The 9577-nt window shown below is 45.7% G+C and overlaps 1 long non-coding RNA gene across 1 annotated transcript in view; it reads left to right on the forward strand.

The window, feature by feature from the left end:
* Positions 5660–9577, forward strand: part of LOC110269697 — a 9437-nt gene continuing 5519 nt past the window's right edge. Inside the window, exon 1 of the long non-coding RNA XR_002358460.1 lies at positions 5660–5739. This is a non-coding gene — a long non-coding RNA (uncharacterized LOC110269697). The remainder of the gene's footprint in view (positions 5740–9577) is intronic.

Below are 9577 nucleotides of genomic sequence, written 5' to 3' on the forward strand. Positions count from 1 at the left end.
TCAAGCACAACGTAAAAAAAAAAAAAGAAACACAAAAAAAGTTAGAAAAAAAAACCGAAGCAAGCTGCCAAAGATTTGGCCATTATGGCTCACCTTTAAGTGTCCTCCTCGGGATAGCATCGTTTAAAGAACGAGGGTCAGCACAACCTAAAAAAAAAGAAAAAAATCGGAAAAAAAACGGAGGAACCTGCCGAAGATGAGGCCTTTACGGCTCGCCTTTAGGTTTAATCCGCAGGATAGCGTCATTTAAAGAACGAGTGTCAGCACAACGTAAAAAAAACCGGAAAAAAACCGGAGGAACCTGCCGAAGATGCGGCCATTACGGCTCGCCATTAAGTGTCCTCCTCGGGATGGCGTCATTTAATGAACGAGGGGCAGCACAACGTAAATGAAAAGGAAAAAAACCGGACCAAAAAAAAAAGGAGCCTGCCGAAGATGAGGCCAATACAGCTCGCGTTTAGTTGTCCTCCTCGGGATAGCGTCATTTAAAGAACGAGGGTCAGCACAACGTAAAAAAAACGAAAAACCAAAACTGGAGGAGCCTACCGAAGATGGGGCCATTAAGGCTCGCGTTTAGGTGTCCTCCTCGGGATAGCGTCATTTAAAGAACGAGGGTCAGCACAACGTAAAAAAAACGGAAAAAAAAACCGGAGGAACCTGCCGAAGATGCGGCCATTACGGCTCACATTTAAGTGTCCTCTTCGGGATAGCGTCATTTAAAGAACGAGGGACAGTACAACATAAAAAAAGGGAAAATAACGAAAAAAAAACGGAAAAAAAAATGGAGGAGCCTGCCGAAGATGAGGCCATTACGGCTCGCCTTTAGGTGTCCTCCTCAGGATAGCGTCATTTAAAGAACGAGGGACAGCACAACGTTAAAAAAAAATGGAGGAGCATGTCGAAGATGTGGCCGTTATGGCTCGCTTTAGGTGTCCTCCTCGGGATAGCGTCATTTAAAGAACGAGGGTCAGCACAACGTAAAAAAAACAAAAAAAGGAAAAAAATCGGAAAAAAAAAACGGAGGAGCCTGCCGAAGATGAGGCCATTACGGCTCACCTTTAGGTGTCCTCCTCGGGATAGCGTCCTTTAAAGAACGTGGGTCAGCACAACGTTAAAAAAAAAAGAAACGGAAAGAAACCGAAGATGAGGCCATTACGGCTTGCCTTTAGGTGTCCTCCTCGCGTCATTTAAAGAACGAGAGTCAGACACAACGTTAGGTGTCCTCCTCAGGATAGCGCCATTTAAAGAACGAGGGGCAGCACAACGTAAAAAATGGAGGAGCATGTCGAAGATGTGGCCGTTATGGCTCGCTTTAGGTGTCCTCCTCGCGTCATTTAAAGAACGAGAGTCAGACACAACGTTAGGTGTCCTCCTCAGGATAGCGCCATTTAAAGAACGAGGGGCAGCACAACGTAAAAAATGGAGGAGCATGTCGAAGATGTGGCCGTTATGGCTCGCTTTAGGTGTCCTCCTCGCGTCATTTAAAGAACGAGAGTCAGACACAACGTTAGGTGTCCTCCTCAGGATAGCGCCATTTAAAGAACGAGGGGCAGCACAACGTAAAAAATGGAGGAGCATGTCGAAGATGTGGCCGTTATGGCTCGCTTTAGGTGTCCTCCTCGCGTCATTTAAAGAACGAGAGTCAGACACAACGTTAGGTGTCCTCCTCAGGATAGCGCCATTTAAAGAACGAGGGGCAGCACAACGTAAAAAATGGAGGAGCATGTCGAAGATGTGGCCGTTATGGCTCGCTTTAGGTGTCCTCCTCGCGTCATTTAAAGAACGAGAGTCAGACACAACGTTAGGTGTCCTCCTCAGGATAGCGCCATTTAAAGAACGAGGGGCAGCACAACGTAAAAAATGGAGGAGCATGTCGAAGATGTGGCCGTTATGGCTCGCTTTAGGTGTCCTCCTCGCGTCATTTAAAGAACGAGAGTCAGACACAACGTTAGGTGTCCTCCTCAGGATAGCGCCATTTAAAGAACGAGGGGCAGCACAACGTAAAAAATGGAGGAGCATGTCGAAGATGTGGCCGTTATGGCTCGCTTTAGGTGTCCTCCTCGCGTCATTTAAAGAACGAGAGTCAGACACAACGTTAGGTGTCCTCCTCAGGATAGCGCCATTTAAAGAACGAGGGGCAGCACAACGTAAAAAATGGAGGAGCATGTCGAAGATGTGGCCGTTATGGCTCGCTTTAGGTGTCCTCCTCGCGTCATTTAAAGAACGAGAGTCAGACACAACGTTAGGTGTCCTCCTCAGGATAGCGCCATTTAAAGAACGAGGGGCAGCACAACGTAAAAAATGGAGGAGCATGTCGAAGATGTGGCCGTTATGGCTCGCTTTAGGTGTCCTCCTCGCGTCATTTAAAGAACGAGAGTCAGACACAACGTTAGGTGTCCTCCTCAGGATAGCGTCATTTAAAGAACGAGGGTCAGCACCACGTAAAAAAAACGAAAAGAAAAATCGGAAAAAAACCGGAGTAGTTTGCCGAAGATGAGGGCATTACGACTCAGCCTTTAGGTGTCCTCCTCGAGATAGCGTCATTTAAAGAACGAGGGTCAACACAACGTATAAAAAAAAATGGAGGAGCCTGCCGAAGATGAGGCCGTTACGGCTCACCTTTAGCTGTCCTCCTCGGGATAGCGTCATTTAAAGCACGAGGGTCAGCACAACGTAACAAAAAAACATAAAAAGGAAAAAAATCGGAGGGTCCTGCCGAAGATGAGGCCATTACGGCTCGCCTTTAGGTGTCCTCCTCGGGATAGCGTCATTTAAAGAACGAGAGTCAGACACAATGTTAAAAAAAAAGGAACGGAAAGAAACCGGAAAAAAAATAGAGGAGCTTGCCGAAGATGAGGCCAATACGGCTTGCATTTAGGTGTCCTCCTCGGGATAGCGTCATTTAAAGAATGAGGGTCAGACACAACGTAAAAAAAAACACAAAAAAAATCGAAAAAAAAACGGAGGAACCTGCCGAAGATGCGGCCATTACGGCTCGCCTTTAATTGTCCTCCTCGGGATAGCGTCATTTAAAGAACGAGGGTCAGCACAACGTAAAAAAAAAACGGAAAAAAACCAGAAAAAAAAAACGGAGGAGCCTGCCGAAGATGAGGCCATTACGCCTCGCCTTTAGATGTCCTCCTCGGGATAGCATCATATAAAGAACGAGTGTCAGCACAACGTAAAAAAAAAACGGAAAAAAACCAGAAAAAAAAAACGGAGGAGCCTACCGAAGATGAGGCCATTACGGCTCGTATTTAGGTGTCCTCCTCGGGGTAGCGTCATTTAAAGAACGAGGGTCAGCACAACGTAAAAAAAAGGGAAAAAAACCGAAAAAAAAAACGGAGGAGCTTGCCGAAGATGAGGCCATTACGGCTCGCCTTTAGGTGTCCTCCTCGGGATAGCATCATATAAAGAACGAGGGTCAGACACAACGTAAAAAAAATGAAAAAAATCGGAAAAAAAACCGGAGGAACCTGCCGAAGATGCGGCCATTACGGCTCGCCTTTAAGTCCTCCTCGGGATAGCGTCATTTAAAGAACGAGGGTCAGCACAACGTTAAAAAAAATGGAGGAGCATGTCGAAGATGTGGCCGTTACGGCTCGTTTTAGGTGTCCTCCTCGGGATAGCGTCATTTAAAGAACGAGGGTCAGCACAACGTAAAAAACACAAAAAAAGGAAAAAAATCGGAAAAAAAAAACGGAGGAGCCTACCGAAGATGAGGCCATTACGGCTTGCCTTTAGGTGTCCTCCTTGGGATAGCGTCCTTTAAAGAACGTGGGTCAGCACAACGTTAAAAAAAAAGAAACGGAAAGAAACCGGAAAAAAACGGAGGAGCCTGCCGAAGATGAGGCCATTACGGCTCGCCTTTAGGTGTCCTCCTCGGGATAGCGTCATTTAAAGAACGAGAGTCAGACACAACGTTAAAAAAAAGGATCGCCTTTAGGTGTCCTCCTCAGGATAGCGTCATTTAAAGAACGAGGGTCAGCACCACGTAAAAAAAACGAAAGGAAAAATCGGAAAAAAAACCGGTGGAGTTTGCCGAAGACGAGGGCATTACGACTCAGCCTTTAGGTGTCCTCCTCGAGATAGCGTCATTTAAAGAACGAGGGTCAACACAACGTATAAAAAAAAACGGAGGAGCCTGCCGAAGATGAGGCCGTTACGGCTCGCCTTTAGGTGTCCTCCTCGGGATAGCGTCATTTAAAGAACCAGGGATAGCACAACCTAACAAAAAAACAAAAAAAGGAAAAAAATCGGAAAAAAAAACGTAAAAAAAAACGGAAAAAAAAAACCAGAAAAAAAAACCGGAAGAACCTGCCGAAGATGCAGCCATTACGACTCACATTTAAGTGTCCTCTTCGAGATAGCGTCATTTAAAGAACGAGGGATAGCACAACATAAAAAAAGGGAAAATAACAAAAAAAAAATGGAAAAAAAAATGGAGGAGCCTGCCGAAGATGAGGCCATTACGGCTCGCCTTTAGGTGTCCTCCTCAGGATAGCGTCATTTAAAGAACGAGGGTCAGCACAGCGTTAAAAAAAAACGGAGGAGCATGTCGAAGATGTGGCCGTTATGGCTCGCTTTAGGTGTCCTCCTCGGGATAGCGTCATTTAAAGAACGAGGGTCAGCACAACGTAAAAAAAAACAAAAAAAGGAAAAAAATCTGAAAAAAAAACGGAGGAGCCTGCCGAAGATGAGGCCATTACGGCTCGCCTTTAGGTGTCCTCCTCGGGATAGCGTCCTTTAAAGAACGTGGGTCAGCACAACGTTAAAAAAAAAAGAAACGGAAAGAAATCGGAAATAACGGAGGAGCCTGCCGAAGATGAGACCATTACGGCTCGCCTTTAGGTGTCCTCCTCGGATAGCGTCAATTAAAGAACGAGAGTCAGACACAACGTTAAAAAAAAGGAACGGAAAGAAACCGGAAAAAAAAATGGAGGAGCTTGCCGAAGATGAGGCCAATACGGCTCGCCTTTAGGTGTCCTCCTCGGGATAGCGTCATTTAAAGAACGAGAGTCAGTCACAACGTAAAAAAAAACGAAAAAAATCGGAAAAAAAACCGGAGGAACCTGCCGAAGATGCGGCCATTACGGCTCGCCTTTAAGTGTCCTCCTCGGGATAGCGTCATTTAAAGAACGAGGGTCAGCACAACGTTAAAAAAAAAGGAAAAAAAATGGAGGAGCCTGCCGAAGATGAGGCCATTACGCCTCGCCTTTAGGTGACCTCCTCGGGATAGCGTCATTTAAAGAACGAGGGTCAGCACAACGTAAAGAAAACGGAAAAAAACCGGAAAAAAACGGAGGAGCCTACCGAAGATGAGGCCATTACGGCTCGCATTTAGGTGTCCTCCTCGGGGTAGCGTCATTTAAAGAACGAGGGTCAGCACAACGTAAAAAAAAAGGAAAAAAATCAGAAAAAAAAAAACGGAGGAGCCTGCCGAAGATGAGGCCATTACGGCTCGCCTTTAGGTGTCATCCTCGGGATAGCGTCATTTAAAAAACGAGGGTCAGCCCAACATAAAAAAAAGGAAAAAAACTGGAAAAAAAAAATGGAGGAGCCTGCCGAAGATGAGGCCATTACGGCTCGCCTTTAGGTGTCATCCTCGGGATAGCATCATTTAAAAAATGTGGGTCAGCACAACGTTAAAAAAAAGATACGGAAAGAAACCGGAAAAAAAACGGAGGAGCCTGCCGAAGATGAGGCCATTACGGCTCGCCTTTAGGTGTCCTCCTCGGGGTAGCGTCATTTAAAAAACGGGGGTCAGCACAACGAAAAAAAAAAGGGAAAAAAACCGAAAAAAAAACGGAGGAGCCTGCCGAAGATGAGGCCATTACGGCTCGCCTTTAGGTGTCCTCCTCGGGGTAGCGTCATTTAAAGAACGAGGGTCAGCACAACGTAAAAAAAAAGGGAAAAAAACCGAAAAAAAAAACGGAGGAGCCTGCCGAAGATGAGGCCATTACGGCTCGCCTTTAGGTGTCCTCCTCAGGATAGCGTCATTTAAAGAACGAGGGTCAGCACCACGTAAAAAAAAACGAAAAGAAAAATCGGAAAAAAAACCGGAGTGGTTTGCCGATGATGAGGGCATTACGACTCAGCCTTTAGGTGTCCTCCTCGAGATAGCGTCATTTAAAGAACGAGGGTCAACACAACGTATAAAAAAAACGGAGGAGCCTGCCGAAGATGAGGCCGTTACGGCTCACCTTTAGCTGTCCTCCTCGAGATAGCGTCATTTAAAGCACGAGGGTCAGCACAACATAACAAAAAAACAAAAAAAGGAAAAAAATCGGAGGGGCCTGCCGAAGATGAGGCCATTACGGCTCGCCTTTAGGTGTCCTCCTCGGGATAGCGTCATTTAAAGAACGAGAGTCAGAGACAACGTTAAAAAAAAAGGAACGGAAAGAAACCGGAAAAAAAAATGGAGGAGCTTGCCGAAGATGAGGCCAATACGGCTTGCCTTTAGGTGTCCTCCTCGGGATAGCGTCATTTAAAGAATGAGGGTCAGACACAACGTAAAAAAAAAACAAAAAAAATCGAAAAAAAAACAGAGGAACCTGCCGAAGATGCGGCCATTACGGCTCGCCTTTAAGTGTCCTCCTCGGGATAGCGTCATTTAAAGAACGAGGGTCAGCACAACGTTAAAAAAAAGGAAAAAAAATAGAGGAGCTTGCCGAAGATGAGGCCATTACGGCTCGACTTTAGGTTTCCTCCTCAGGATAGCGTCATTTAAAGAACGAGGGTTAGCACAACGTAAAAAAAAAAACAAAAAAAAAACTAGAAAAACCGAAAAAAAATTGGAGGAACCTGCCGAAGATGAGGCCATTACGCCTCGCCTTTAGGTGTCCTCCTCGGGATAGCATCATATAAAGAACGAGGGTCAGCGCAACGTAAAAAAAACGGAAAAAAACCAGAAAAAAAAACGGTGGAGCCTACCGAAGATGAGGCCATTACGGCTCGCATTTAGGTGTCCTCCTCGGGGTAGCGTCATTTAAAGAACGAGGGTCAGCACAACGTAAAAAAAACGGAAAAAAACCAGAAAAAAAAACGGTGGAGCCTACCGAAGATGAGGCCATTACGGCTCGCATTTAGGTGTCCTCCTCGGGGTAGCGTCATTTAAAGAACGAGGGTCAGCACAACGTAAAAAAAACGGAAAAAAACCAGAAAAAAAAACGGTGGAGCCTACCGAAGATGAGGCCATTACGGCTCGCATTTAGGTGTCCTCCTCGGGGTAGCGTCATTTAAAGAACGAGGGTCAGCACAACGTAAAAAAAACGGAAAAAAACCAGAAAAAAAAACGGTGGAGCCTACCGAAGATGAGGCCATTACGGCTCGCATTTAGGTGTCCTCCTCGGGGTAGCGTCATTTAAAGAACGAGGGTCAGCACAACGTAAAAAAAACGGAAAAAAACCAGAAAAAAAAACGGTGGAGCCTACCGAAGATGAGGCCATTACGGCTCGCATTTAGGTGTCCTCCTCGGGGTAGCGTCATTTAAAGAACGAGGGTCAGCACAACGTAAAAAAAAAGGGAAAAAACCAAAAAAAAAACGGAGGAGCCTGCCGAAGATGAGGCCGTTACGGCTCCCCTTTAGGTGTCCTCCTCGGGATAGCGTCATTTAAAGAACGAGGGTTAGCACCACGTAAAAAATAACGAAAAGAAAAATCGGAAAAAAAACCGGAGGAGTTTACCGAAGATGAGGGCATTACGGCTCAGCCTTTAGGTGTCCTCCTCAAGATAGCGTCATTTAAAGAACGAGGGTCAACACAACGTATAAAAAAAACGGAGGAGCCTGCCGAAGATGAGGCCGTTACGGCTCACCTTTAGCTGTCCTCCTCGGGATAGCGTCATTTAAAGCACGAGGGTCAGCACAACGTAACAAAAAAACAAAAAAAGGAAAAAAATCAGAGGGGCCTGCCGAAGATGAGGCCATTACGGCTCGCCTTTAGGTGTCCTCCTCGGGATAGCGTCATTTAAAGAACGAGAGTCAGACACAACGTTAAAAAAAAAGGAACGGAAAGAAACCGGAAAAAAAATGGAGGAGCTTGCCGAAGATGAGGCCAAGACGGCTCGCCTTTAGGTGTCCTCCTCGGGATAGCGTCATTTAAAGAATGAGGGTCAGCACAACGTTAAAAAAAAAGGAAAAAAAATAGAGGAGCCTGCCGAAGATGAGGCCATTACGGCTCGCCTTTAGGTTTCCTCCTCAGGATAGCGTCATTTAAAGAACGAGGGTTAGCACAACGTAAAAAAAAAAACAAAAAAAAAACAAGAAAAACCGAAAAAAAATTGGAGGAGCCTGCCGAAGATGAGGCCATTACGCCTCGCCTTTAGGTGTCCTCCTCGGGATAGCATCATATAAAGAACGAGGGTCAGCACAACGTAAAAAAAACGGAAAAAAACCAGAAAAAAAAACGGAGGAGCCTACTGAAGATGAGGCCATTACGGCTCGCATTTAGGTGTCCTCCTCGGGGTAGCGTCATTTAAAGAACGAGGGTCAGCACAACATAACGGAAAAAAACCGGAGGAGTTTGCCGAAGATGAGGGCATTACGGCTCAGCCTTTAGGTATCGTCCTCGAGATAGAGTCATTTAAAGAACGAGGGTCAACACAACGTATAAAAAAAAAGAGGAGCCTGCCGAAGATGAGGCCGTTACGGCTCCCCTTTAGGTGTCCTCCTCGGGATAGCGTCATTTAAAGAACCAGGGTTAGCAAAACGTAACAAAAAAACAAAAAAAGGAAAAAAATCGGAAAACAAAAACGGAGGAGCCTGCCGAAGATGAGGCCATTACGGCTCGCCTTTAGGTGTCCTCCTCGGGATAGCGTCATTTAAAGAACGAGGGTCAGCACAACGTAAAAAAAAAGGAAAAAAACTAGAAAAAAAATGGAGGAGCCTGCGGAAGATGAGGCCATTACGGCTCGCCTTTAGGTGTCATCCTCGGGATAGCGTCATTTAAAAAACGTGGGTCAGCACAACGTTAAAAAAAAAAGATACGAAAAGAAATCGGAAAAAAAAAACAGAGGAGCCTGCTGAAGATGAGGCCATTACGGCTCGCCTTTAGGTGTCCTCGTCGGGATAGCGTCATTTAAACAACGAGGGTCAGCACAACGTAGAAAAAAAGGGAAAAAAACCAAAAAAAAAAAATCGGAGGAGCCTGCCGAAGATGAGGCCGTTACGGCTCGCCTTTAGGTGTCCTCGTCGGGATAGCGTCATTTAAAGCACGAGGGTCAGCACAACGTTAAAAAAAAAAGATACGAAAAGAAATCGGAAAAAAAAAACAGAGGAGCCTGCTGAAGATGAGGCCATTACGGCTCGCCTTTAGGGGTCCTCCTCAGGATAGCGTCATTTAAAGAACGAGGGTTAGCACCACGTAAAAAATAACGAAAAGAAAAATCGGAAAAAAAACCGGAGGAGTTTGCCGAAGATGAGGGCATTACGGCTCAGCCTTTAGGTGTCCTCCTCGAGATAGCGTCATTTAAAGAACGAGGGTCAACATAATGTATAAAAAAAAACGGAGGAGCCTGCCGAAGATGAGGCCGTTACGGCTCGCCTTTAGCTGTCCTCCTCGGGATAGCGTCATTTAAA

Source organism: Arachis ipaensis, chromosome B03, assembly GCF_000816755.2.
Source record: "Arachis ipaensis cultivar K30076 chromosome B03, Araip1.1, whole genome shotgun sequence".
NCBI classification, from domain to species: domain Eukaryota; kingdom Viridiplantae; phylum Streptophyta; class Magnoliopsida; order Fabales; family Fabaceae; genus Arachis; species Arachis ipaensis.